At 46.9% G+C, this 25,522-nt stretch overlaps 14 non-coding genes and 4 pseudogenes across 14 annotated transcripts; all 18 read left to right on the top strand.

The window, feature by feature from the left end:
* The first annotated feature begins 136 nt into the window (after positions 1 to 136).
* Positions 137 to 327, top strand: LOC142252938 (U2 spliceosomal RNA). The gene has a single exon (XR_012726298.1). It is a non-coding gene; the product is annotated as a U2 spliceosomal RNA (small nuclear RNA).
* A 1,401-nt stretch (positions 328 to 1,728) lies between these two features.
* LOC142252446 (U2 spliceosomal RNA) lies at positions 1,729 to 1,919 on the top strand. Its single transcript, XR_012725823.1, has one exon. It is a non-coding gene; the product is annotated as a U2 spliceosomal RNA (small nuclear RNA).
* A 1,401-nt stretch (positions 1,920 to 3,320) lies between these two features.
* Positions 3,321 to 3,511, top strand: LOC142252447 (U2 spliceosomal RNA). The gene has a single exon (XR_012725824.1). It is a non-coding gene; the product is annotated as a U2 spliceosomal RNA (small nuclear RNA).
* A 1,400-nt stretch (positions 3,512 to 4,911) lies between these two features.
* On the top strand, positions 4,912 to 5,038 carry LOC142253642 (U2 spliceosomal RNA; annotated as a pseudogene).
* A 688-nt stretch (positions 5,039 to 5,726) lies between these two features.
* LOC142253101 (U2 spliceosomal RNA) lies at positions 5,727 to 5,919 on the top strand. Its single transcript, XR_012726421.1, has one exon. It is a non-coding gene; the product is annotated as a U2 spliceosomal RNA (small nuclear RNA).
* A 1,576-nt stretch (positions 5,920 to 7,495) lies between these two features.
* LOC142253452 (U2 spliceosomal RNA) lies at positions 7,496 to 7,690 on the top strand. The gene has a single exon (XR_012726737.1). It is a non-coding gene; the product is annotated as a U2 spliceosomal RNA (small nuclear RNA).
* A 1,599-nt stretch (positions 7,691 to 9,289) lies between these two features.
* Positions 9,290 to 9,474, top strand: LOC142253466 (U2 spliceosomal RNA). The gene has a single exon (XR_012726754.1). It is a non-coding gene; the product is annotated as a U2 spliceosomal RNA (small nuclear RNA).
* Positions 9,475 to 10,856: 1,382 nt separating this feature from the next.
* LOC142253678 (U2 spliceosomal RNA) lies at positions 10,857 to 10,998 on the top strand (annotated as a pseudogene).
* Positions 10,999 to 11,695: 697 nt separating this feature from the next.
* LOC142253179 (U2 spliceosomal RNA) lies at positions 11,696 to 11,890 on the top strand. The gene has a single exon (XR_012726493.1). It is a non-coding gene; the product is annotated as a U2 spliceosomal RNA (small nuclear RNA).
* A 1,382-nt stretch (positions 11,891 to 13,272) lies between these two features.
* Positions 13,273 to 13,463, top strand: LOC142252448 (U2 spliceosomal RNA). Its single transcript, XR_012725825.1, has one exon. It is a non-coding gene; the product is annotated as a U2 spliceosomal RNA (small nuclear RNA).
* Positions 13,464 to 15,008: 1,545 nt separating this feature from the next.
* On the top strand, positions 15,009 to 15,212 carry LOC142253364 (U2 spliceosomal RNA; annotated as a pseudogene).
* Positions 15,213 to 16,588: 1,376 nt separating this feature from the next.
* On the top strand, positions 16,589 to 16,730 carry LOC142253673 (U2 spliceosomal RNA; annotated as a pseudogene).
* Positions 16,731 to 17,427: 697 nt separating this feature from the next.
* LOC142253180 (U2 spliceosomal RNA) lies at positions 17,428 to 17,622 on the top strand. The gene has a single exon (XR_012726494.1). It is a non-coding gene; the product is annotated as a U2 spliceosomal RNA (small nuclear RNA).
* A 1,381-nt stretch (positions 17,623 to 19,003) lies between these two features.
* LOC142252449 (U2 spliceosomal RNA) lies at positions 19,004 to 19,194 on the top strand. Its single transcript, XR_012725826.1, has one exon. It is a non-coding gene; the product is annotated as a U2 spliceosomal RNA (small nuclear RNA).
* A 1,376-nt stretch (positions 19,195 to 20,570) lies between these two features.
* On the top strand, positions 20,571 to 20,761 carry LOC142252450 (U2 spliceosomal RNA). Its single transcript, XR_012725827.1, has one exon. It is a non-coding gene; the product is annotated as a U2 spliceosomal RNA (small nuclear RNA).
* A 1,381-nt stretch (positions 20,762 to 22,142) lies between these two features.
* LOC142252451 (U2 spliceosomal RNA) lies at positions 22,143 to 22,333 on the top strand. The gene has a single exon (XR_012725828.1). It is a non-coding gene; the product is annotated as a U2 spliceosomal RNA (small nuclear RNA).
* Positions 22,334 to 23,709: 1,376 nt separating this feature from the next.
* Positions 23,710 to 23,900, top strand: LOC142252452 (U2 spliceosomal RNA). The gene has a single exon (XR_012725829.1). It is a non-coding gene; the product is annotated as a U2 spliceosomal RNA (small nuclear RNA).
* Positions 23,901 to 25,281: 1,381 nt separating this feature from the next.
* LOC142252453 (U2 spliceosomal RNA) lies at positions 25,282 to 25,472 on the top strand. Its single transcript, XR_012725830.1, has one exon. It is a non-coding gene; the product is annotated as a U2 spliceosomal RNA (small nuclear RNA).
* Positions 25,473 to 25,522: the final 50 nt, after the last annotated feature.

Genomic DNA, 25,522 nt, shown 5'->3' on the forward strand with positions numbered 1-25,522 from the left:
AAGCAGCCTTTTCAAGGGTTGGCTTGGGTGACAAAATGTCTTCTGTAGGCGTGGGTTTGTCTCCCCTCACTCTCTCTCCCTAAGATGTGTCCGGCATAGGCCAGGGTGCCACTCGAGGCCCAAACCAATTCTGGTTATCGCTTCTCGGCCTTTTGGCTAAGATCAAGTGTAGTATCTGTTCTTATCAGTTTAATATCTGATACGTCCCCTATCTGGGGACCATATATTAAATGGATTTTTAGAACAGGGAGATGGAAAAAGAGCTTTCTCTGTCCACTCCACGCATTGACCTGGTATTGCAGTACCTCCAGGACCGGTGCACCCCTTCTTAACCCAGTTTCCAAAAGCAGAACTCAATTCACCTGATTCATATTAGCCCGATTAGTGAATTGAAAGAAAGCATACAACTTCATATGCACCTCAATTTGGCCCATTCACTTTTCACACTTCCTCCTTTTTTTTATCTTTCACACTTTTTACTTGCTTTATTCATCCAAATAGCAAACTCATCACCACTCAACCTGACCAACTCGGCTATGTCCCGTGCAGTATCTTGTTCTCCGTCTTATCTAGATCATTTGCAATTGAATGGAATAGATCCCTTTTGGACAAAGTGGATTCAGCTTCTGCTGCAGTGACCACAGGTGTGAGAAGATCTACAATTGGCATCTGGTGCGATCTTTCCGCCTACACTCCAAATAAAGTTTCCTGTTTACTCCTATCATGCATTGTTTTTTGGGCTTTTCTTTGAGTAATGATGATGTCTTAAGTGGTCTGTTGGCTCACCCTCCTGGAGGAAGAGTTTGCTTGCTCTTGGACATTCTAAAAGAAAGGTCATGATAGACATTTAGCTTCTGAGCCCAATTGGGGACGGTCATGGGTGATGAATGTTTTGCAACCTGCTGCAAAGCCTGATACTGCAATATAAGGAACGTCAAATATTAAGAATGGGCGGCCTATGAAAGAATTAGTACTTTCATTAAGTATACTTAAACGGCTAATTGGGAATAGACAAACTGTAAAAAGCCCTCTGAGAAAGCCCCTCTCTAACCTTTGTTAGTAAGCTTTTCTGTAGTCTGCCTGTTGATGTATTTTCCGTTTGAACAGTGCACAACATGAAGAGACGGAACACTGGCGGCTTGTCACAATGCCCCCCGCTGACATCACAATAGCGCTGCTGCCTAGAAAGCTAGCTGCGCAGCAGAAATTTCTCTTTGGGTGGGAGGTGGGCTAGTGGAAGGAGGGGGCAAGCTTTTTTTTTTTTTTTTTTTTCTCGGGTGGTAGGGGGATGATAGGAGAAGGGATGCGGGTGGTGAGATGGGTACAGAGGGCAGGGTTTGGGGCTGGGAAGGAAAGGGAAAAGATTAGGGTTTGGGGATGATGAAAGGGCTTTCTACGGGTAAGGATGGCAAAGGGTGGCAGTGACGGGAAATCAGGCGACCTGTCCTGTCCTGTCTGTCCTTTTTGTATCATGAATTGGAAAGACTGCAAGGGGGAGGGGAGTTGCTTGTGCCCAAAAGGAGGAGTTATTCAGATTCATTGCAGTGGGCGGCGGCTGCAAAACGCACCATTCTTCTTGTTTTAGCTCTGCAAAGCAGCCTTTTCAAGGGTTGGCTTGGGTGACAAAATGTCTTCTGTAGGCGTGGGTTTGTCTCCCCTCACTCTCTCTCCCTAAGATGTGTCCGGCATAGGCCAGGGTGCCACTCGAGGCCCAAACCAATTCTGGTTATCGCTTCTCGGCCTTTTGGCTAAGATCAAGTGTAGTATCTGTTCTTATCAGTTTAATATCTGATACGTCCCCTATCTGGGGACCATATATTAAATGGATTTTTAGAACAGGGAGATGGAAAAAGAGCTTGCTCTGTCCACTCCACGCATTGACCTGGTATTGCAGTACCTCCAGGACCGGTGCACCCCTTCTTAACCCAGTTTCCAAAAGCAGAACTCAATTCACCTGATTCATATTAGCCCGATTAGTGAATTGAAAGAAAGCATACAACTTCATATGCACCTCAATTTGGCCCATTCACTTTTCACACTTCCTCCTTTTTTTTATCTTTCACACTTTTTACTTGCTTTATTCATCCAAATAGCAAACTCATCACCACTCAACCTGACCAACTCGGCTATGTCCCGTGCAGTATCTTGTTCTCCGTCTTATCTAGATCATTTGCAATTGAATGGAATAGATCCCTTTTGGACAAAGTGGATTCAGCTTCTGCTGCAGTGACCACAGGTGTGAGAAGATCTACAATTGGCATCTGGTGCGATCTCTCCGCCTACACTCCAAATAAAGTTTCCTGTTTACTCCTATCATGCATTGTTTTTTGGGCTTTTCTTTGAGCAATGATGATGTCTTAAGTGGTCTGTTGGCTCACCCTCCTGGAGGAAGAGTTTGCTTGCTCTTGGACATTCTAAAAGAAAGGTCATGATAGACATTTAGCTTCTGAGCCCAATTGGGGACGGTCATGGGTGATGAATGTTTTGCAACCTGCTGCAAAGCCTGATACTGCAATATAAGGAACGTCAAATATTAAGAAAGGGCGGCCTATGAAAGAATTAGTACTTTCATTAAGTATACTTAAACGGCTAATTGGGAATAGACAAACTGTAAAAAGCCCTCTGAGAAAGCCCCTCTCTAACCTTTGTTAGTAAGCTTTTCTGTAGTCTGCCTGTTGATGTATTTTCCGTTTGAACAGTCCACAACATGAAGAGACAGAACACTGGCGGCTTGTCACAATGCCCCCCGCTGACATCACAATAGCGCTGCTGCCTAGAAAGCTAGCTGCGCAGCAGAAATTTCTCTTTGGGTGGGAGGTGGGCTAGTGGAAGGAGGGGGCAAGCTTTTTTTTTTTTTTTTTTTTCTCGGGTGGTAGGGGGATGATAGGAGAAGGGATGCGGGTGGTGAGATGGGTACAGAGGGCAGGGTTTGGGGCTGGGAAGGAAAGGGAAAAGATTAGGGTTTGGGGATGATGAAAGGGCTTTCTACGGGTAAGGATGGCAAAGGGTGGCAGTGACGGGAAATCAGGCGACCTGTCCTGTCCTGTCTGTCCTTTTTGTATCATGAATTGGAAAGACTGCAAGGGGGAGGGGAGTTGCTTGTGCCCAAAAGGAGGAGTTATTCAGATTCATTGCAGTGGGCGGCGGCTGCAAAACGCACCATTCTTCTTGTTTTAGCTCTGCAAAGCAGCCTTTTCAAGGGTTGGCTTGGGTGACAAAATGTCTTCTGTAGGCGTGGGTTTGTCTCCCCTCACTCTCTCTCCCTAAGATGTGTCCGGCATAGGCCAGGGTGCCACTCGAGGCCCAAACCAATTCTGGTTATCGCTTCTCGGCCTTTTGGCTAAGATCAAGTGTAGTATCTGTTCTTATCAGTTTAATATCTGATACGTCCCCTATCTGGGGACCATATATTAAATGGATTTTTAGAACAGGGAGATGGAAAAAGAGCTTGCTCTGTCCACTCCACGCATTGACCTGGTATTGCAGTACCTCCAGGACCGGTGCACCCCTTCTTAACCCAGTTTCCAAAAGCAGAACTCAATTCACCTGATTCATATTAGCCCGATTAGTGAATTGAAAGAAAGCATACAACTTCATATGCACCTCAATTTGGCCCATTCACTTTTCACACTTCCTCCTTTTTTTTATCTTTCACACTTTTTACTTGCTTTATTCATCCAAATAGCAAACTCATCACCACTCAACCTGACCAACTCGGCTATGTCCCGTGCAGTATCTTGTTCTCCGTCTTATCTAGATCATTTGCAATTGAATGGAATAGATCCCTTTTGGACAAAGTGGATTCAGCTTCTGCTGCAGTGACCACAGGTGTGAGAAGATCTACAATTGGCATCTGGTGCGATCTCTCCGCCTACACTCCAAATAAAGTTTCCTGTTTACTCCTATCATGCATTGTTTTTTGGGCTTTTCTTTGAGCAATGATGATGTCTTAAGTGGTCTGTTGGCTCACCCTCCTGGAGGAAGAGTTTGCTTGCTCTTGGACATTCTAAAAGAAAGGTCATGATAGACATTTAGCTTCTGAGCCCAATTGGGGACGGTCATGGGTGATGAATGTTTTGCAACCTGCTGCAAAGCCTGATACTGCAATATAAGGAACGTCAAATATTAAGAATGGGCGGCCTATGAAAGAATTAGTACTTTCATTAAGTATACTTAAACGGCTAATTGGGAATAGACAAACTGTAAAAAGCCCTCTGAGAAAGCCCCTCTCTAACCTTTGTTAGTAAGCTTTTCTGTAGTCTGCCTGTTGATGTATTTTCCGTTTGAACAGTGCACAACATGAAGAGACGGAACACTGGCGGCTTGTCACAATGCCCCCCGCTGACATCACAATAGCGCTGCTGCCTAGAAAGCTAGCTGCGCAGCAGAAATTTCTCTTTGGGTGGGAGGTGGGCTAGTGGAAGGAGGGGGCAAGCTTTTTTTTTTTTTTTTTTTCTCGGGTGGTAGGGGGATGATAGGAGAAGGGATGCGGGTGGTGAGATGGGTACAGAGGGCAGGGTTTGGGGCTGGGAAGGAAAGGGAAAAGATTAGGGTTTGGGGATGATGAAAGGGCTTTCTACGGGTAAGGATGGCAAAGGGTGGCAGTGACGGGAAATCAGGCGACCTGTCCTGTCCTGTCTGTCCTTTTTGTATCATGAATTGGAAAGACTGCAAGGGGGAGGGGAGTTGCTTGTGCCCAAAAGGAGGAGTTATTCAGATTCATTGCAGTGGGCGGCGGCTGCAAAACGCACCATTCTTCTTGTTTTAGCTCTGCAAAGCAGCCTTTTCAAGGGTTGGCTTGGGTGACAAAATGTCTTCTGTAGGCGTGGGTTTGTCTCCCCTCACTCTCTCTCCCTAAGATGTGTCCGGCATAGGCCAGGGTGCCACTCGAGGCCCAAACCAATTCTGGTTATCGCTTCTCGGCCTTTTGGCTAAGATCAAGTGTAGTATCTGTGAGGCTCGGCAGATGCAATGCACACTGGAAGGTTGCGCTTGCTAGTACTCTTGATGTATAGTATATTCATCTAGAGGAAAACATGGCCCTACCAGGATCGAGGCTATTAGACTGAGTAAGTGTGGGGGCTATGGTGCAATGTGCCCCAGGACTGACAACCCTGGAGTGAGTCTGAGCTTGCTGGCTTGGGACCCCAGCGAGCCTTGGGCTCTGTAGCACACCGTACCTTGCCCTTTCATACTTTCTGAGCATATTGCTCTATTCCGGCCTTCTGGCTAGGAAGGGAAATTTTTATAATCATGGTCGGAGGTCCGTTCAGCTTTGGGCTGAGAAACCAACACCCGGTTGGAGGTCCGGGTCAGCTTCGGCTGAGAAACCAACACCCGGTTGGAGGTCTGGGTCAGCTTCGGCTGAGAAACCAACACCCGGTTGGAGGTCCGGGTCAGCTTCGGCTGAGAAACCAACACCCGGTTGGAGGTCCGGTTAGCCTTGGGCTGAGAAACCAACACCGGTTGACGGTCCGGGCAGTTTCGGCTGCGAAACCAACAACTAGTAGCTCTCTACTCCACTTGGGTAAGATGCCTGGGTGGACGCTGGGAGCAACGACAAGGCTCAACCAGGCTTCGGCTTGGGGGAGCACCGAAGATCCCTGACCCTTGCTGTGGCCTTCTGGCTCGGAGGGACGGGGTTGATTTTTGGGGACCCTCTCCTCACGGTGGGGTCCACACGAATCCTAGCCTTTGCACTGTTTTTGGTGTGACTTCGGTCATGCATTTTTTGCGGTGCTTTGGAAAGCTTCATTAAATCAAAAATCTGTTCTTATCAGTTTAATATCTGATACGTCCCCTATCTGGGGACCATATATTAAATGGATTTTTAGAACAGGGAGATGGAAAAAGAGCTTGCTCTGTCCACTCCACGCATTGACCTGGTATTGCAGTACCTCCAGGACCGGTGCACCCCTTCTTAACCCAGTTTCCAAAAGCAGAACTCAATTCACCTGATTCATATTAGCCCGATTAGTGAATTGAAAGAAAGCATACAACTTCATATGCACCTCAATTTGGCCCATTCACTTTTCACACTTCCTCCTTTTTTTTATCTTTCACACTTTTTACTTGCTTTATTCATCCAAATAGCAAACTCATCACCACTCAACCTGACCAACTCGGCTATGTCCCGTGCAGTATCTTGTTCTCCGTCTTATCTAGATCATTTGCAATTGAATGGAATAGATCCCTTTTGGACAAAGTGGATTCAGCTTCTGCTGCAGTGACCACAGGTGTGAGAAGATCTACAATTGGCATCTGGTGCGATCTCTCCGCCTACACTCCAAATAAAGTTTCCTGTTTACTCCTATCATGCATTGTTTTTTGGGCTTTTCTTTGAGCAATGATGATGTCTTAAGTGGTCTGTTGGCTCACCCTCCTGGAGGAAGAGTTTGCTTGCTCTTGGACATTCTAAAAGAAAGGTCATGATAGACATTTAGCTTCTGAGCCCAATTGGGGACGGTCATGGGTGATGAATGTTTTGCAACCTGCTGCAAAGCCTGATACTGCAATATAAGGAACGTCAAATATTAAGAATGGGCGGCCTATGAAAGAATTAGTACTTTCATTAAGTATACTTAAACGGCTAATTGGGAATAGACAAACTGTAAAAAGCCCTCTGAGAAAGCCCCTCTCTAACCTTTGTTAGTAAGCTTTTCTGTAGTCTGCCTGTTGATGTATTTTCCGTTTGAACAGTGCACAACATGAAGAGACGGAACACTGGCGGCTTGTCACAATGCCCCCCGCTGACATCACAATAGCGCTGCTGCCTAGAAAGCTAGCTGCGCAGCAGAAATTTCTCTTTGGGTGGGAGGTGGGCTAGTGGAAGGAGGGGGCAAGCTTTTTTTTTTTTTTTTTTTCTCGGGTGGTAGGGGGATGATAGGAGAAGGGATGCGGGTGGTGAGATGGGTACAGAGGGCAGGGTTTGGGGCTGGGAAGGAAAGGGAAAAGATTAGGGTTTGGGGATGATGAAAGGGCTTTCTACGGGTAAGGATGGCAAAGGGTGGCAGTGACGGGAAATCAGGCGACCTGTCCTGTCCTGTCTGTCCTTTTTGTATCATGAATTGGAAAGACTGCAAGGGGGAGGGGAGTTGCTTGTGCCCAAAAGGAGGAGTTATTCAGATTCATTGCAGTGGGCGGCGGCTGCAAAACGCACCATTCTTCTTGTTTTAGCTCTGCAAAGCAGCCTTTTCAAGGGTTGGCTAGGGTGACAAAATGTCTTCTGTAGGCGTGGGTTTGTCTCCCCTCACTCTCTCTCCCTAAGATGTGTCCGGCATAGGCCAGGGTGCCACTCGAGGCCCAAACCAATTCTGGTTATCGCTTCTCGGCCTTTTGGCTAAGATCAAGTGTAGTTTGGGAGGGTACTACCTTGGTTGGTGCTGAAAGGTGCCAGGGTATTGCACAACTGCTGGCCTTGGGGGAGTGTGCATCGTAGGATGTCATAGCCCTCTTGTGACGGACAGTTACCTGGGCAACGAGAGGCGGTCACTTTATTATTTTCAAACTCATCCTTCAAAAAAAAAAAAAAAAAAAATCTGTTCTTATCAGTTTAATATCTGATACGTCCCCTATCTGGGGACCATATATTAAATGGATTTTTAGAACAGGGAGATGGAAAAAGAGCTTGCTCTGTCCACTCCACGCATTGACCTGGTATTGCAGTACCTCCAGGACCGGTGCACCCCTTCTTAACCCAGTTTCCAAAAGCAGAACTCAATTCACCTGATTCATATTAGCCCGATTAGTGAATTGAAAGAAAGCATACAACTTCATATGCACCTCAATTTGGCCCATTCACTTTTCACACTTCCTCCTTTTTTTTATCTTTCACACTTTTTACTTGCTTTATTCATCCAAATAGCAAACTCATCACCACTCAACCTGACCAACTCGGCTATGTCCCGTGCAGTATCTTGTTCTCCGTCTTATCTAGATCATTTGCAATTGAATGGAATAGATCCCTTTTGGACAAAGTGGATTCAGCTTCTGCTGCAGTGACCACAGGTGTGAGAAGATCTACAATTGGCATCTGGTGCGATCTCTCCGCCTACACTCCAAATAAAGTTTCCTGTTTACTCCTATCATGCATTGTTTTTTGGGCTTTTCTTTGAGCAATGATGATGTCTTAAGTGGTCTGTTGGATCACCCTCCTGGAGGAAGAGTTTGCTTGCTCTTGGACATTCTAAAAGAAAGGTCATGATAGACATTTAGCTTCTGAGCCCAATTGGGGACGGTCATGGGTGATGAATGTTTTGCAACCTGCTGCAAAGCCTGATACTGCAATATAAGGAACGTCAAATATTAAGAATGGGCGGCCTATGAAAGAATTAGTACTTTCATTAAGTATACTTAAACGGCTAATTGGGAATAGACAAACTGTAAAAAGCCCTCTGAGAAAGCCCCTCTCTAACCTTTGTTAGTAAGCTTTTCTGTAGTCTGCCTGTTGATGTATTTTACGTTTGAACAGTGCACAACATGAAGAGACGGAACACTGGCGGCTTGTCACAATGCCCCCCGCTGACATCACAATAGCGCTGCTGCCTAGAAAGCTAGCTGCGCAGCAGAAGTTTCTCTTTGGGTGGGAGGTGGGCTAGTGGAAGGAGGGGGCAAGCTTTTTTTTTTTTTTTTTTCTCGGGTGGTAGGGGGATGATAGGAGAAGGGATGCGGGTGGTGAGATGGGTACAGAGGGCAGGGTTTGGGGCTGGGAAGGGAAGGGAAAAGATTAGGGTTTGGGGATGATGAAAGGGCTTTCTACGGGTAAGGATGGCAAAGGGTGGCAGTGACGGAAAGTCAGGCAACCTGTCCTGTCCGTCTTTTTGTATCATGAATTGAAAAGACTGCAAGGGGGAGGGGAGTTGCTTGCGCCCAAAAGGAGGAGTTATTCAGATTCATTGCAGTGGGCGGCGGCTGCAAAACGCACCATTCTTCTTGTTTTTGCTCTGCAAAGCAGCCTTTTCAAGGGTTGGCTTGGGTGACAAAATGTCTTGTGTAGGCGTGGGTTTGTCTCCCTCTCGCTCTCTCTCCCTAAGATGTGTCCGGCATAGGCCAGGGTGCCACTCGAGGCCCAAACCAATTCTGGTTATCGCTTCTCGGCCTTTTGGCTAAGATCAAGTGTAGTCCCTTCATTGGGTTTGCCTTGGTCTTGGCTGGGAGGGGCCCGGGCTTGCACAACCGCCGGCCTCGGGGATTGTTGCGCCTTTTGGTGCTTACGTCCCCTTATGGCTGGTGGTTCCTGGGCTCGGGAGGCGATCACCTGCGGCACTGCGCTTTTGTGTGGTGGCCGATGACCGTTTTCTGAAATTTGCGGATGAAATCTCATCTGTTCTTATCAGTTTAATATCTGATACGTCCCCTATCTGGGAACCATATATTAAATGGATTTTTAGAACAGGGAGATGGAAAAAGAGCTTGCTCTGTCCACTCCACGCATTGACCTGGTATTGCAGTACCTCCAGGACCGGTGCACCCCTTCTTAACCCAGTTTCCAAAAGCAGAACTCAATTCACCTGATTCATATTAGCCCGATTTAATGAATTGGAAGAAAGCATACGTCTTCATATGCACCTCAATACTTCCTCCTTTTGTTTTTTATCTTTCACACTTTTTACTTTCTTTATTCATCCAAATAGCAAACTCATCACCACTCAACCTGACCAACTCGACTATGTCCCGTGCTGCAGTATCTTGTTCTCTGTCTTATCTAGATCATTTGCAATTGAATGGAATAGATCCCTTTTGGACAAAGTGGATTCACCTGCTGCTGCAGTGACCACAGGTGTGATAAGATCTAGAATTGGCATCTGGTGCGATCTCTCCGCTTCCACTCCAAAGAAAGTTACCTGTTTATCCCTATCATGCATTGGTTTTTGGGGTTTTCTTTGAGCAATGATGATGTCTTGAGTGGGCTGTTGGCTCCCTCACCTGGAGGAAGAGTTTGCTTGCTCTTGGACATTCTAAAAGAGAGGTCATGATAGACATTTAGCTTCTGAACCCAATTGGGGACAGTCATGGGTGATGAATGTTTTGCAACCTGCTGCGCAGCCTGATACCGCAATATAAGGAACGTCAAATACTAAGAATGGGCGGCCTATGAAAGAATTACTACTTTCATTAAGTACACTTAAACGGCTAATTGGGAATAGACAAACTGTAAAAAGCCCTCTGAGAAAGCCCCCCTCTAACCTTTGTTAGTAAGCTTTTCTGTAGTCTGCCTGTTGATGTATTTTCCGTTTGAACAGTGCACAACATGAAGAGACGGAACACTGGCGGCTTGTCACAATGCCCCCCGCTGACATCACAATAGCGCTGCTGCCTAGAAAGCTAGCTGCGCAGCAGAAGTTTCTCTTTGGGTGGGAGGTGGGCTAGTGGAAGGAGGGGGCAAGCTTTTTTTTTTTTTTTTTTTCTCGGGTGGTAGGGGGATGATAGGAGAAGGGATGCGGGTGGTGAGATGGGTACAGAGGGCAGGGTTTGGGGCTGGGAAGGGAAGGGAAAAGATTAGGGTTTGGGGATGATGAAAGGGCTTTCTACGGGTAAGGATGGCAAAGGGTGGCAGTGACGGAAAGTCAGGCAACCTGTCCTGTCCGTCTTTTTGTATCATGAATTGAAAAGACTGCAAGGGGGAGGGGAGTTGCTTGCGCCCAAAAGGAGGAGTTATTCAGATTCATTGCAGTGGGCGGCGGCTGCAAAACGCACCATTCTTCTTGTTTTTGCTCTGCAAAGCAGCCTTTTCAAGGGTTGGCTTGGGTGACAAAATGTCTTGTGTAGGCGTGGGTTTGTCTCCCTCTCGCTCTCTCTCCCTAAGATGTGTCCGGCATAGGCCAGGGTGCCACTCGAGGCCCAAACCAATTCTGGTTATCGCTTCTCGGCCTTTTGGCTAAGATCAAGTGTAGTATCGTTCGAAAAGGTGGTTTAAGGCTCCGGCCACCTTAGTACAATGATGCAATGCACACTGGAAGGTTGCGCTTGTTAGTACTTTGGGAGGATAGTATATCCATCTAGAGGAAACCATGGCCCTACCAGGATCGAGGCTATTGGACTGAGTAAGTGTGGGGGTTATGGTGCAATGTGCCCCAGGAATGGACACCCTGGAGGGAGTCTGAACTTGCTAGGTTGGGACCCTGGTAAGCCTCAGACTCTGTCGCACGCCGCGCCTTGCCTATTCATACTTTCCAAGCATATTGCCCTATCCCGGCCTTCTGGCTAAGAAGGGAAATTTTTATAATCCCGGTCGGAGGTCCGGTCAGCTTTGGGCTGAGAAACCAACACCCGGTTGGAGGTCCGGGTCAGCTTTGGCTGAGAAACCAACACCCGGTTGGAGGTCCGGTTAGCCTTGGGCTGAGAAACCAACACCCGGTTGGAGGTCCGGTCAGCCTTGGGCTGAGAAACCAACACCCGGTTGGAGGTCCGGTCAGCCTTGGGCTGAGAAACCAACACCGGTTGACGGTCCGGGCAGTCTCGGCTGCGAAACCAACGACTAGTAGCTCCCTACTCCACTTGGGTAAGATGCCTCGGTGGACGCTGGGAGCAACAACAAGGCTCCACCAGGCTTCGGCTTGGGGGAGCACCGAAGATCCCTGACCCTCGCTGTGGCCTTCTGGCTCGGAGGGACGGGGTTGATTTTTGGGGATCCTCTTCTCACGGAGGGGTCCACACGAATCCTAGCCTTTGCACTGTTTTTGGTGTGACTTCGGTCATGCATTTTTGCGGTGCTTTGGAAAGCTTCATTAAATCAAAATCTGTTCTTATCAGTTTAATATCTGATACGTCCCCTATCTGGGGACCATATATTAAATGGATTTTTAGAACAGGGAGATGGAAAAAGAGCTTGCTCTGTCCACTCCACGCATTGACCTGGTATTGCAGTACCTCCAGGACCGGTGCACCCCTTCTTAACCCAGTTTCCAAAAGCAGAACTCAATTCACCTGATTCATATTAGCCCGATTTAATGAATTGGAAGAAAGCATACGTCTTCATATGCACCTCAATACTTCCTCCTTTTGTTTTTTATCTTTCACACTTTTTACTTTTTTTATTCATCCAAATAGCAAACTCATCACCACTCAACCTGACCAACTCGACTATGTCCCGTGCTGCAGTATCTTGTTCTCTGTCTTATCTAGATCATTTGCAATTGAATGGAATAGATCCCTTTTGGACAAAGTGGATTCACCTGCTGCTGCAGTGACCACAGGTGTGATAAGATCTAGAATTGGCATCTGGTGCGATCTCTCCGCTTCCACTCCAAAGAAAGTTACCTGTTTATTCCTATCATGCATTGGTTTTTGGGGTTTTCTTTGAGCAATGATGATGTCTTGAGTGGGCTGTTGGCTCCCTCACCTGGAGGAAGAGTTTGCTTGCTCTTGGACATTCTAAAAGAGAGGTCATGATAGACATTTAGCTTCTGAACCCAATTGGGGACAGTCATGGGTGATGAATGTTTTGCAACCTGCTGCGCAGCCTGATACCGCAATATAAGGAACGTCAAATACTAAGAATGGGCGGCCTATGAAAGAATTACTACTTTCATTAAGTACACTTAAACGGCTAATTGGGAATAGACAAACTGTAAAAAGCCCTCTGAGAAAGCCCCCCTCTAACCTTTGTTAGTAAGCTTTTCTGTAGTCTGCCTGCTGATGTATTTTCCGTTTGAACAGTGCACAACATGAAGAGACGGAACACTGGCGGCTTGTCACAATGCCCCCCGCTGACATCACAATAGCGCTGCTGCCTAGAAAGCTAGCTGCGCAGCAGAAGTTTCTCTTTGGGTGGGAGGTGGGCTAGTGGAAGGAGGGGGCAAGCTTTTTTTTTTTTTTTTTTTCTCGGGTGGTAGGGGGATGATAGGAGAAGGGATGCGGGTGGTGAGATGGGTACAGAGGGCAGGGTTTGGGGCTGGGAAGGGAAGGGAAAAGATTAGGGTTTGGGGATGATGAAAGGGCTTTCTACGGGTAAGGATGGCAAAGGGTGGCAGTGACGGAAAGTCAGGCAACCTGTCCTGTCCGTCTTTTTGTATCATGAATTGAAAAGACTGCAAGGGGGAGGGGAGTTGCTTGCGCCCAAAAGGAGGAGTTATTCAGATTCATTGCAGTGGGCGGCGGCTGCAAAACGCACCATTCTTCTTGTTTTTGCTCTGCAAAGCAGCCTTTTCAAGGGTTGGCTTGGGTGACAAAATGTCTTGTGTAGGCGTGGGTTTGTCTCCCTCTCGCTCTCTCTCCCTAAGATGTGTCCGGCATAGGCCAGGGTGCCACTCGAGGCCCAAACCAATTCTGGTTATCGCTTCTCGGCCTTTTGGCTAAGATCAAGTGTAGTATCTGTTCTTATCAGTTTAATATCTGATACGTCCCCTATCTGGGGACCATATATTAAATGGATTTTTAGAACAGGGAGATGGAAAAAGAGCTTGCTCTGTCCACTCCACGCATTGACCTGGTATTGCAGTACCTCCAGGACCGGTGCACCCCTTCTTAACCCAGTTTCCAAAAGCAGAACTCAATTCACCTGATTCATATTAGCCCGATTTAATGAATTGGAAGAAAGCATACGTCTTCATATGCACCTCAATACTTCCTCCTTTTGTTTTTTATCTTTCACACTTTTTACTTTCTTTATTCATCCAAATAGCAAACTCATCACCACTCAACCTGACCAACTCGACTATGTCCCGTGCTGCAGTATCTTGTTCTCTGTCTTATCTAGATCATTTGCAATTGAATGGAATAGATCCCTTTTGGACAAAGTGGATTCACCTGCTGCTGCAGTGACCACAGGTGTGATAAGATCTAGAATTGGCATCTGGTGCGATCTCTCCGCTTCCACTCCAAAGAAAGTTACCTGTTTATTCCTATCATGCATTGGTTTTTGGGGTTTTCTTTGAGCAATGATGATGTCTTGAGTGGGCTGTTGGCTCCCTCACCTGGAGGAAGAGTTTGCTTGCTCTTGGACATTCTAAAAGAGAGGTCATGATAGACATTTAGCTTCTGAACCCAATTGGGGACAGTCATGGGTGATGAATGTTTTGCAACCTGCTGCGCAGCCTGATACCGCAATATAAGGAACGTCAAATACTAAGAATGGGCGGCCTATGAAAGAATTACTACTTTCATTAAGTACACTTAAACGGCTAATTGGGAATAGACAAACTGTAAAAAGCCCTCTGAGAAAGCCCCCCTCTAACCTTTGTTAGTAAGCTTTTCTGTAGTCTGCCTGTTGATGTATTTTCCGTTTGAACAGTGCACAACATGAAGAGACGGAACACTGGCGGCTTGTCACAATGCCCCCCGCTGACATCACAATAGCGCTGCTGCCTAGAAAGCTAGCTGCGCAGCAGAAGTTTCTCTTTGGGTGGGAGGTGGGCTAGTGGAAGGAGGGGGCAAGCTTTTTTTTTTTTTTTTTTTCTCGGGTGGTAGGGGGATGATAGGAGAAGGGATGCGGGTGGTGAGATGGGTACAGAGGGCAGGGTTTGGGGCTGGGAAGGGAAAAGATTAGGGTTTGGGGATGATGAAAGGGCTTTCTACGGGTAAGGATGGCAAAGGGTGGCAGTGACGGAAAGTCAGGCAACCTGTCCTGTCCGTCTTTTTGTATCATGAATTGAAAAGACTGCAAGGGGGAGGGGAGTTGCTTGCGCCCAAAAGGAGGAGTTATTCAGATTCATTGCAGTGGGCGGCGGCTGCAAAACGCACCATTCTTCTTGTTTTTGCTCTGCAAAGCAGCCTTTTCAAGGGTTGGCTTGGGTGACAAAATGTCTTGTGTAGGCGTGGGTTTGTCTCCCTCTCGCTCTCTCTCCCTAAGATGTGTCCGGCATAGGCCAGGGTGCCACTCGAGGCCCAAACCAATTCTGGTTATCGCTTCTCGGCCTTTTGGCTAAGATCAAGTGTAGTTTGGGAGGGTATTACCTTGGTTGGTGCTGAAAGGTGCCAGGGTATTGCACAACTGCTGGCCTTGGGGGAGTGTGCATCGTAGGATGTCATAGCCCTCTTGTGACGGACGGTTACCTGGGCAACGAGAGGCGGTCACTTTTTTATTTTCAAACTCATCCTTCAAAAAAAAAAAAAAAAAAAAATCTGTTCTTATCAGTTTAATATCTGATACGTCCCCTATCTGGGGACCATATATTAAATGGATTTTTAGAACAGGGAGATGGAAAAAGAGCTTGCTCTGTCCACTCCACGCATTGACCTGGTATTGCAGTACCTCCAGGACCGGTGCACCCCTTCTTAACCCAGTTTCCAAAAGCAGAACTCAATTCACCTGATTCATATTAGCCCGATTTAATGAATTGGAAGAAAGCATACGTCTTCATATGCACCTCAATACTTCCTCCTTTTGTTTTTTATCTTTCACACTTTTTACTTTCTTTATTCATCCAAATAGCAAACTCATCACCACTCAACCTGACCAACTCGACTATGTCCCGTGCTGCAGTATCTTGTTCTCTGTCTTATCTAGATCATTTGCAATTGAATGGAATAGATCCCTTTTGGACAAAGTGGATTCACCTGCTGCTGCAGTGACCACAGGTGTGATAAGATCTAGAATTGGCATCTGGTGCGATCTCTCCGCTTCCACTCCAAAGAAAGTTACCTGTTTATTCCTATCATGCATTGGTTTTTGGGGTTTTCTTTGAGCAATGATGATGTCTTGAGTGGGCTGTTGGCTCCCTCACCTGGAGGAAGAGTTTGCTTGCTCTTGGACATTCTAAAAGAGAGGTCATGATAGACATTTAGCTTCTGAACCCAATTGGGGACAGTCATGGGTGATGAATGTTTTGCAACCTGCTGCGCAGCCTGATACCGCAATATAAGGAACGTCAAATACTAAGAATGGGCGGCCTATGAAAGAATTACTACTTTCATTAAGTACACTTAAACGGCTAATTGGGAATAGACAAACTGTAAAAAGCCCTCTGAGAAAGCCCCCCTCTAACCTTTGTTAGTAAGCTTTTCTGTAGTCTGCCTGTTGATGTATTTTCCGTTTGAACAGTGCACAACATGAAGAGACGGAACACTGGCGGCTTGTCACAATGCCCCCCGCTGACATCACAATAGCGCTGCTGCCTAGAAAGCTAGCTGCGCAGCAGAAGTTTCTCTTTGGGTGGGAGGTGGGCTAGTGGAAGGAGGGGGCAAGCTTTTTTTTTTTTTTTTTTCTCGGGTGGTAGGGGGATGATAGGAGAAGGGATGCGGGTGGTGAGATGGGTACAGAGGGCAGGGTTTGGGGCTGGGAAGGGAAAAGATTAGGGTTTGGGGATGATGAAAGGGCTTTCTACGGGTAAGGATGGCAAAGGGTGGCAGTGACGGAAAGTCAGGCAACCTGTCCTGTCCGTCTTTTTGTATCATGAATTGAAAAGACTGCAAGGGGGAGGGGAGTTGCTTGCGCCCAAAAGGAGGAGTTATTCAGATTCATTGCAGTGGGCGGCGGCTGCAAAACGCACCATTCTTCTTGTTTTTGCTCTGCAAAGCAGCCTTTTCAAGGGTTGGCTTGGGTGACAAAATGTCTTGTGTAGGCGTGGGTTTGTCTCCCTCTCGCTCTCTCTCCCTAAGATGTGTCCGGCATAGGCCAGGGTGCCACTCGAGGCCCAAACCAATTCTGGTTATCGCTTCTCGGCCTTTTGGCTAAGATCAAGTGTAGTATCGTTCGAAAAGGTGGTTTAAGGCTCCGGCCACCTTAGTACAATGATGCAATGCACACTGGAAGGTTGCGCTTGTTAATACTTTGGGAGGATAGTATATCCATCTAGAGGAAACCATGCCCCTACCAGGATCGAGGCTATTGGACTGAGTAAGTGTGGGGGTTATGGTGCAATGTGCCCCAGGAATGGACACCCTGGAGGGAGTCTGAACTTGCTAGGTTGGGACCCTGGTAAGCCTCAGACTCTGTCGCACGCCGCGCCTTGCCTATTCATACTTTCCAAGCATATTGCCCTATCCCGGCCTTCTGGCTAAGAAGGGAAATTTTTATAATCCCGGTCGGAGGTCCGGTCAGCTTTGGGCTGAGAAACCAACACCCGGTTGGAGGTCCGGGTCAGCTTTGGCTGAGAAACCAACACCCGGTTGGAGGTCCGGTTAGCCTTGGGCTGAGAAACCAACACCCGGTTGGAGGTCCGGTCAGCCTTGGGCTGAGAAACCAACACCCGGTTGGAGGTCCGGTCAGCCTTGGGCTGAGAAACCAACACCGGTTGACGGTCCGGGCAGTCTCGGCTGCGAAACCAACGACTAGTAGCTCCCTACTCCACTTGGGTAAGATGCCTCGGTGGACGCTGGGAGCAACAACAAGGCTCCACCAGGCTTCGGCTTGGGGGAGCACCGAAGATCCCTGACCCTCGCTGTGGCCTTCTGGCTCGGAGGGACGGGGTTGATTTTTGGGGATCCTCTTCTCACGGAGGGGTCCACACGAATCCTAGCCTTTGCACTGTTTTTGGTGTGACTTCGGTCATGCATTTTTGCGGTGCTTTGGAAAGCTTCATTAAATCAAAATCTGTTCTTATCAGTTTAATATCTGATACGTCCCCTATCTGGGGACCATATATTAAATGGATTTTTAGAACAGGGAGATGGAAAAAGAGCTTGCTCTGTCCACTCCACGCATTGACCTGGTATTGCAGTACCTCCAGGACCGGTGCACCCCTTCTTAACCCAGTTTCCAAAAGCAGAACTCAATTCACCTGATTCATATTAGCCCGATTTAATGAATTGGAAGAAAGCATACGTCTTCATATGCACCTCAATACTTCCTCCTTTTGTTTTTTATCTTTCACACTTTTTACTTTCTTTATTCATCCAAATAGCAAACTCATCACCACTCAACCTGACCAACTCGACTATGTCCCGTGCTGCAGTATCTTGTTCTCTGTCTTATCTAGATCATTTGCAATTGAATGGAATAGATCCCTTTTGGACAAAGTGGATTCACCTGCTGCTGCAGTGACCACAGGTGTGATAAGATCTAGAATTGGCATCTGGTGCGATCTCTCCGCTTCCACTCCAAAGAAAGTTACCTGTTTATTCCTATCATGCATTGGTTTTTGGGGTTTTCTTTGAGCAATGATGATGTCTTGAGTGGGCTGTTGGCTCCCTCACCTGGAGGAAGAGTTTGCTTGCTCTTGGACATTCTAAAAGAGAGGTCATGATAGACATTTAGCTTCTGAACCCAATTGGGGACAGTCATGGGTGATGAATGTTTTGCAACCTGCTGCGCAGCCTGATACCGCAATATAAGGAACGTCAAATACTAAGAATGGGCGGCCTATGAAAGAATTACTACTTTCATTAAGTACACTTAAACGGCTAATTGGGAATAGACAAACTGTAAAAAGCCCTCTGAGAAAGCCCCCCTCTAACCTTTGTTAGTAAGCTTTTCTGTAGTCTGCCTGCTGATGTATTTTCCGTTTGAACAGTGCACAACATGAAGAGACGGAACACTGGCGGCTTGTCACAATGCCCCCCGCTGACATCACAATAGCGCTGCTGCCTAGAAAGCTAGCTGCGCAGCAGAAGTTTCTCTTTGGGTGGGAGGTGGGCTAGTGGAAGGAGGGGGCAAGCTTTTTTTTTTTTTTTTTTCTCGGGTGGTAGGGGGATGATAGGAGAAGGGATGCGGGTGGTGAGATGGGTACAGAGGGCAGGGTTTGGGGCTGGGAAGGGAAGGGAAAAGATTAGGGTTTGGGGATGATGAAAGGGCTTTCTACGGGTAAGGATGGCAAAGGGTGGCAGTGACGGAAAGTCAGGCAACCTGTCCTGTCCGTCTTTTTGTATCATGAATTGAAAAGACTGCAAGGGGGAGGGGAGTTGCTTGCGCCCAAAAGGAGGAGTTATTCAGATTCATTGCAGTGGGCGGCGGCTGCAAAACGCACCATTCTTCTTGTTTTTGCTCTGCAAAGCAGCCTTTTCAAGGGTTGGCTTGGGTGACAAAATGTCTTGTGTAGGCGTGGGTTTGTCTCCCTCTCGCTCTCTCTCCCTAAGATGTGTCCGGCATAGGCCAGGGTGCCACTCGAGGCCCAAACCAATTCTGGTTATCGCTTCTCGGCCTTTTGGCTAAGATCAAGTGTAGTATCTGTTCTTATCAGTTTAATATCTGATACGTCCCCTATCTGGGGACCATATATTAAATGGATTTTTAGAACAGGGAGATGGAAAAAGAGCTTGCTCTGTCCACTCCACGCATTGACCTGGTATTGCAGTACCTCCAGGACCGGTGCACCCCTTCTTAACCCAGTTTCCAAAAGCAGAACTCAATTCACCTGATTCATATTAGCCCGATTTAATGAATTGGAAGAAAGCATACGTCTTCATATGCACCTCAATACTTCCTCCTTTTGTTTTTTATCTTTCACACTTTTTACTTTCTTTATTCATCCAAATAGCAAACTCATCACCACTCAACCTGACCAACTCGACTATGTCCCGTGCTGCAGTATCTTGTTCTCTGTCTTATCTAGATCATTTGCAATTGAATGGAATAGATCCCTTTTGGACAAAGTGGATTCACCTGCTGCTGCAGTGACCACAGGTGTGATAAGATCTAGAATTGGCATCTGGTGCGATCTCTCCGCTTCCACTCCAAAGAAAGTTACCTGTTTATTCCTATCATGCATTGGTTTTTGGGGTTTTCTTTGAGCAATGATGATGTCTTGAGTGGGCTGTTGGCTCCCTCACCTGGAGGAAGAGTTTGCTTGCTCTTGGACATTCTAAAAGAGAGGTCATGATAGACATTTAGCTTCTGAACCCAATTGGGGACAGTCATGGGTGATGAATGTTTTGCAACCTGCTGCGCAGCCTGATACCGCAATATAAGGAACGTCAAATACTAAGAATGGGCGGCCTATGAAAGAATTACTACTTTCATTAAGTACACTTAAACGGCTAATTGGGAATAGACAAACTGTAAAAAGCCCTCTGAGAAAGCCCCCCTCTAACCTTTGTTAGTAAGCTTTTCTGTAGTCTGCCTGTTGATGTATTTTCCGTTTGAACAGTGCACAACATGAAGAGACGGAACACTGGTGGCTTGTCACAATGCCCCCCGCTGACATCACAATAGCGCTGCTGCCTAGAAAGCTAGCTGCGCAGCAGAAGTTTCTCTTTGGGTGGGAGGTGGGCTAGTGGAAGGAGGGGGCAAGCTTTTTTTTTTTTTTTTTTCTCGGGTGGTAGGGGGATGATAGGAGAAGGGATGCGGGTGGTGAGATGGGTACAGAGGGCAGGGTTTGGGGCTGGGAAGGGAAAAGATTAGGGTTTGGGGATGATGAAAGGGCTTTCTACGGGTAAGGATGGCAAAGGGTGGCAGTGACGGAAAGTCAGGCAACCTGTCCTGTCCGTCTTTTTGTATCATGAATTGAAAAGACTGCAAGGGGGAGGGGAGTTGCTTGCGCCCAAAAGGAGGAGTTATTCAGATTCATTGCAGTGGGCGGCGGCTGCAAAACGCACCATTCTTCTTGTTTTTGCTCTGCAAAGCAGCCTTTTCAAGGGTTGGCTTGGGTGACAAAATGTCTTGTGTAGGCGTGGGTTTGTCTCCCTCTCGCTCTCTCTCCCTAAGATGTGTCCGGCATAGGCCAGGGTGCCACTCGAGGCCCAAACCAATTCTGGTTATCGCTTCTCGGCCTTTTGGCTAAGATCAAGTGTAGTATCTGTTCTTATCAGTTTAATATCTGATACGTCCCCTATCTGGGGACCATATATTAAATGGATTTTTAGAACAGGGAGATGGAAAAAGAGCTTGCTCTGTCCACTCCACGCATTGACCTGGTATTGCAGTACCTCCAGGACCGGTGCACCCCTTCTTAACCCAGTTTCCAAAAGCAGAACTCAATTCACCTGATTCATATTAGCCCGATTTAATGAATTGGAAGAAAGCATACGTCTTCATATGCACCTCAATACTTCCTCCTTTTGTTTTTTATCTTTCACACTTTTTACTTTCTTTATTCATCCAAATAGCAAACTCATCACCACTCAACCTGACCAACTCGACTATGTCCCGTGCTGCAGTATCTTGTTCTCTGTCTTATCTAGATCATTTGCAATTGAATGGAATAGATCCCTTTTGGACAAAGTGGATTCACCTGCTGCTGCAGTGACCACAGGTGTGATAAGATCTAGAATTGGCATCTGGTGCGATCTCTCCGCTTCCACTCCAAAGAAAGTTACCTGTTTATTCCTATCATGCATTGGTTTTTGGGGTTTTCTTTGAGCAATGATGATGTCTTGAGTGGGCTGTTGGCTCCCTCACCTGGAGGAAGAGTTTGCTTGCTCTTGGACATTCTAAAAGAGAGGTCATGATAGACATTTAGCTTCTGAACCCAATTGGGGACAGTCATGGGTGATGAATGTTTTGCAACCTGCTGCGCAGCCTGATACCGCAATATAAGGAACGTCAAATACTAAGAATGGGCGGCCTATGAAAGAATTACTACTTTCATTAAGTACACTTAAACGGCTAATTGGGAATAGACAAACTGTAAAAAGCCCTCTGAGAAAGCCCCCCTCTAACCTTTGTTAGTAAGCTTTTCTGTAGTCTGCCTGTTGATGTATTTTCCGTTTGAACAGTGCACAACATGAAGAGACGGAACACTGGCGGCTTGTCACAATGCCCCCCGCTGACATCACAATAGCGCTGCTGCCTAGAAAGCTAGCTGCGCAGCAGAAGTTTCTCTTTGGGTGGGAGGTGGGCTAGTGGAAGGAGGGGGCAAGCTTTTTTTTTTTTTTTTTTCTCGGGTGGTAGGGGGATGATAGGAGAAGGGATGCGGGTGGTGAGATGGGTACAGAGGGCAGGGTTTGGGGCTGGGAAGGGAAGGGAAAAGATTAGGGTTTGGGGATGATGAAAGGGCTTTCTACGGGTAAGGATGGCAAAAGGTGGCAGTGACGGAAAGTCAGGCAACCTGTCCTGTCCGTCTTTTTGTATCATGAATTGAAAAGACTGCAAGGGGGAGGGGAGTTGCTTGCGCCCAAAAGGAGGAGTTATTCAGATTCATTGCAGTGGGCGGCGGCTGCAAAACGCACCATTCTTCTTGTTTTTGCTCTGCAAAGCAGCCTTTTCAAGGGTTGGCTTGGGTGACAAAATGTCTTGTGTAGGCGTGGGTTTGTCTCCCTCTCGCTCTCTCTCCCTAAGATGTGTCCGGCATAGGCCAGGGTGCCACTCGAGGCCCAAACCAATTCTGGTTATCGCTTCTCGGCCTTTTGGCTAAGATCAAGTGTAGTATCTGTTCTTATCAGTTTAATATCTGATACGTCCCCTATCTGGGGACCATATATTAAATGGATTTTTAGAACAGGGAGATGGAAAAAGAGCTTGCTCTGTCCACTCCACGCATTGACCTGGTATTGCAGTACCTCCAGGACCGGTGCACCCCTTCTTAACCCAGTTTCCAAAAGCAGAACTCAATTCACCTGATTCATATTAGCCCGATTTAATGAATTGGAAGAAAGCATACGTCTTCATATGCACCTCAATACTTCCTCCTTTTGTTTTTTATCTTTCACACTTTTTACTTTCTTTATTCATCCAAATAGCAAACTCATCACCACTCAACCTGACCAACGCGACTATGTCCCGTGCTGCAGTATCTTGTTCTCTGTCTTATCTAGATCATTTGCAATTGAATGGAATAGATCCCTTTTGGACAAAGTGGATTCACCTGCTGCTGCAGTGACCACAGGTGTGATAAGATCTAGAATTGGCATCTGGTGCGATCTCTCCGCTTCCACTCCAAAGAAAGTTACCTGTTTATTCCTATCATGCATTGGTTTTTGGGGTTTTCTTTGAGCAATGATGATGTCTTGAGTGGGCTGTTGGCTCCCTCACCTGGAGGAAGAGTTTGCTTGCTCTTGGACATTCTAAAAGAGAGGTCATGATAGACATTTAGCTTCTGAACCCAATTGGGGACAGTCATGGGTGATGAATGTTTTGCAACCTGCTGCGCAGCCTGATACCGCAATATAAGGAACGTCAAATACTAAGAATGGGCGGCCTATGAAAGAATTACTACTTTCATTAAGTACACTTAAACGGCTAATTGGGAATAGACAAACTGTAAAAAGCCCTCTGAGAAAGCCCCCCTCTAACCTTTGTTAGTAAGCTTTTCTGTAGTCTGCCTGTTGATGTATTTTCCGTTTGAACAGTGCACAACATGAAGAGACGGAACACTGGCGGCTTGTCACAATGCCCCCCGCTGACATCACAATAGCGCTGCTGCCTAGAAAGCTAGCTGCGCAGCAGAAGTTTCTCTTTGGGTGGGAGGTGGGCTAGTGGAAGGAGGGGGCAAGCTTTTTTTTTTTTTTTTTTTTCGGGTGGTAGGGGGATGATAGGAGAAGGGATGCGGGTGGTGAGATGGGTACAGAGGGCAGGGTTTGGGGCTGGGAAGGGAAAAGATTAGGGTTTGGGGATGATGAAAGGGCTTTCTACGGGTAAGGATGGCAAAGGGTGGCAGTGACGGAAAGTCAGGCAACCTGTCCTGTCCGTCTTTTTGTATCATGAATTGAAAAGACTGCAAGGGGGAGGGGAGTTGCTTGCGCCCAAAAGGAGGAGTTATTCAGATTCATTGCAGTGGGCGGCGGCTGCAAAACGCACCATTCTTCTTGTTTTTGCTCTGCAAAGCAGCCTTTTCAAGGGTTGGCTTGGGTGACAAAATGTCTTGTGTAGGCGTGGGTTTGTCTCCCTCTCGCTCTCTCTCCCTAAGATGTGTCCGGCATAGGCCAGGGTGCCACTCGAGGCCCAAACCAATTCTGGTTATCGCTTCTCGGCCTTTTGGCTAAGATCAAGTGTAGTATCTGTTCTTATCAGTTTAATATCTGATACGTCCCCTATCTGGGGACCATATATTAAATGGATTTTTAGAACAGGGAGATGGAAAAAGAGCTTGCTCTGTCCACTCCACGCATTGACCTGGTATTGCAGTACCTCCAGGACCGGTGCACCCCTTCTTAACCCAGTTTCCAAAAGCAGAACTCAATTCACCTGATTCATATTAGCCCGATTTAATGAATTGGAAGAAAGCATACGTCTTCATATGCACCTCAATACTTCCTCCTTTTGTTTTTTATCTTTCACACTTTTTACTTTCTTTATTCATCCAAATAGCAAACTCATCACCACTCAACCTGACCAACTCGACTATGTCCCGTGCTGCAGTATCTTGTTCTCTGTCTTATCTAGATCATTTGCAATTGAATGGAATAGATCCCTTTTGGACAAAGTGGATTCACCTGCTGCTGCAGTGACCACAGGTGTGATAAGATCTAGAATTGGCATCTGGTGCGATCTCTCCGCTTCCACTCCAAAGAAAGTTACCTGTTTATTCCTATCATGCATTGGTTTTTGGGGTTTTCTTTGAGCAATGATGATGTCTTGAGTGGGCTGTTGGCTCCCTCACCTGGAGGAAGAGTTTGCTTGCTCTTGGACATTCTAAAAGAGAGGTCATGATAGACATTTAGCTTCTGAACCCAATTGGGGACAGTCATGGGTGATGAATGTTTTGCAACCTGCTGCGCAGCCTGATACCGCAATATAAGGAACGTCAAATACTAAGAATGGGCGGCCTATGAAAGAATTACTACTTTCATTAAGTACACTTAAACGGCTAATTGGGAATAGACAAACTGTAAAAAGCCCTCTGAGAAAGCCCCCCTCTAACCTTTGTTAGTAAGCTTTTCTGTAGTCTGCCTGTTGATGTATTTTCCGTTTGAACAGTGCACAACATGAAGAGACGGAACACTGGCGGCTTGTCACAATGCCCCCCGCTGACATCACAATAGCGCTGCTGCCTAGAAAGCTAGCTGCGCAGCAGAAGTTTCTCTTTGAGTGGGAGGTGGGCTAGTGGAAGGAGGGGGCAAGCTTTTTTTTTTTTTTTTTTCTCGGGTGGTAGGGGGATGATAGGAGAAGGGATGCGGGTGGTGAGATGGGTACAGAGGGCAGGGTTTGGGGCTGGGAAGGGAAGGGAAAAGATTAGGGTTTGGGGATGATGAAAGGGCTTTCTACGGGTAAGGATGGCAAAGGGTGGCAGTGACGGAAAGTCAGGCAACCTGTCCTGTCCGTCTTTTTGTATCATGAATTGAAAAGACTGCAAGGGGGAGGGGAGTTGCTTGCGCCCAAAAGGAGGAGTTATTCAGATTCATTGCAGTGGGCGGCGGCTGCAAAACGCACCATTCTTCTTGTTTTTGCTCTGCAAAGCAGCCTTTTCAAGGGTTGGCTTGGGTGACAAAATGTCTTGTGTAGGCGTGGGTTTGTCTCCCTCTCGCTCTCTCTCCCTAAGATGTGTCCGGCATAGGCCAGGGTGCCACTCGAGGCCCAAACCAATTCTGGTTATCGCTTCTCGGCCTTTTGGCTAAGATCAAGTGTAGTATCTGTTCTTATCAGTTTAATATCTGATACGTCCCCTATCTGGGGACCATATATTAAATGGATTTTTAGAACAGGGAGATGGAAAAAGAGCTTGCTCTGTCCACTCCACGCATTGACCTGGTATTGCAGTACCTCCAGGACCGGTGCACCCCTTCTTAACCCAGTTTCCAAAAGCAGAACTCAATTCACCTGATTCATATTAGC

Source organism: Anomaloglossus baeobatrachus, chromosome 9 (assembly GCF_048569485.1).
Source record: "Anomaloglossus baeobatrachus isolate aAnoBae1 chromosome 9, aAnoBae1.hap1, whole genome shotgun sequence".
Taxonomy (NCBI): Eukaryota; Metazoa; Chordata; class Amphibia; order Anura; family Aromobatidae; genus Anomaloglossus; species Anomaloglossus baeobatrachus.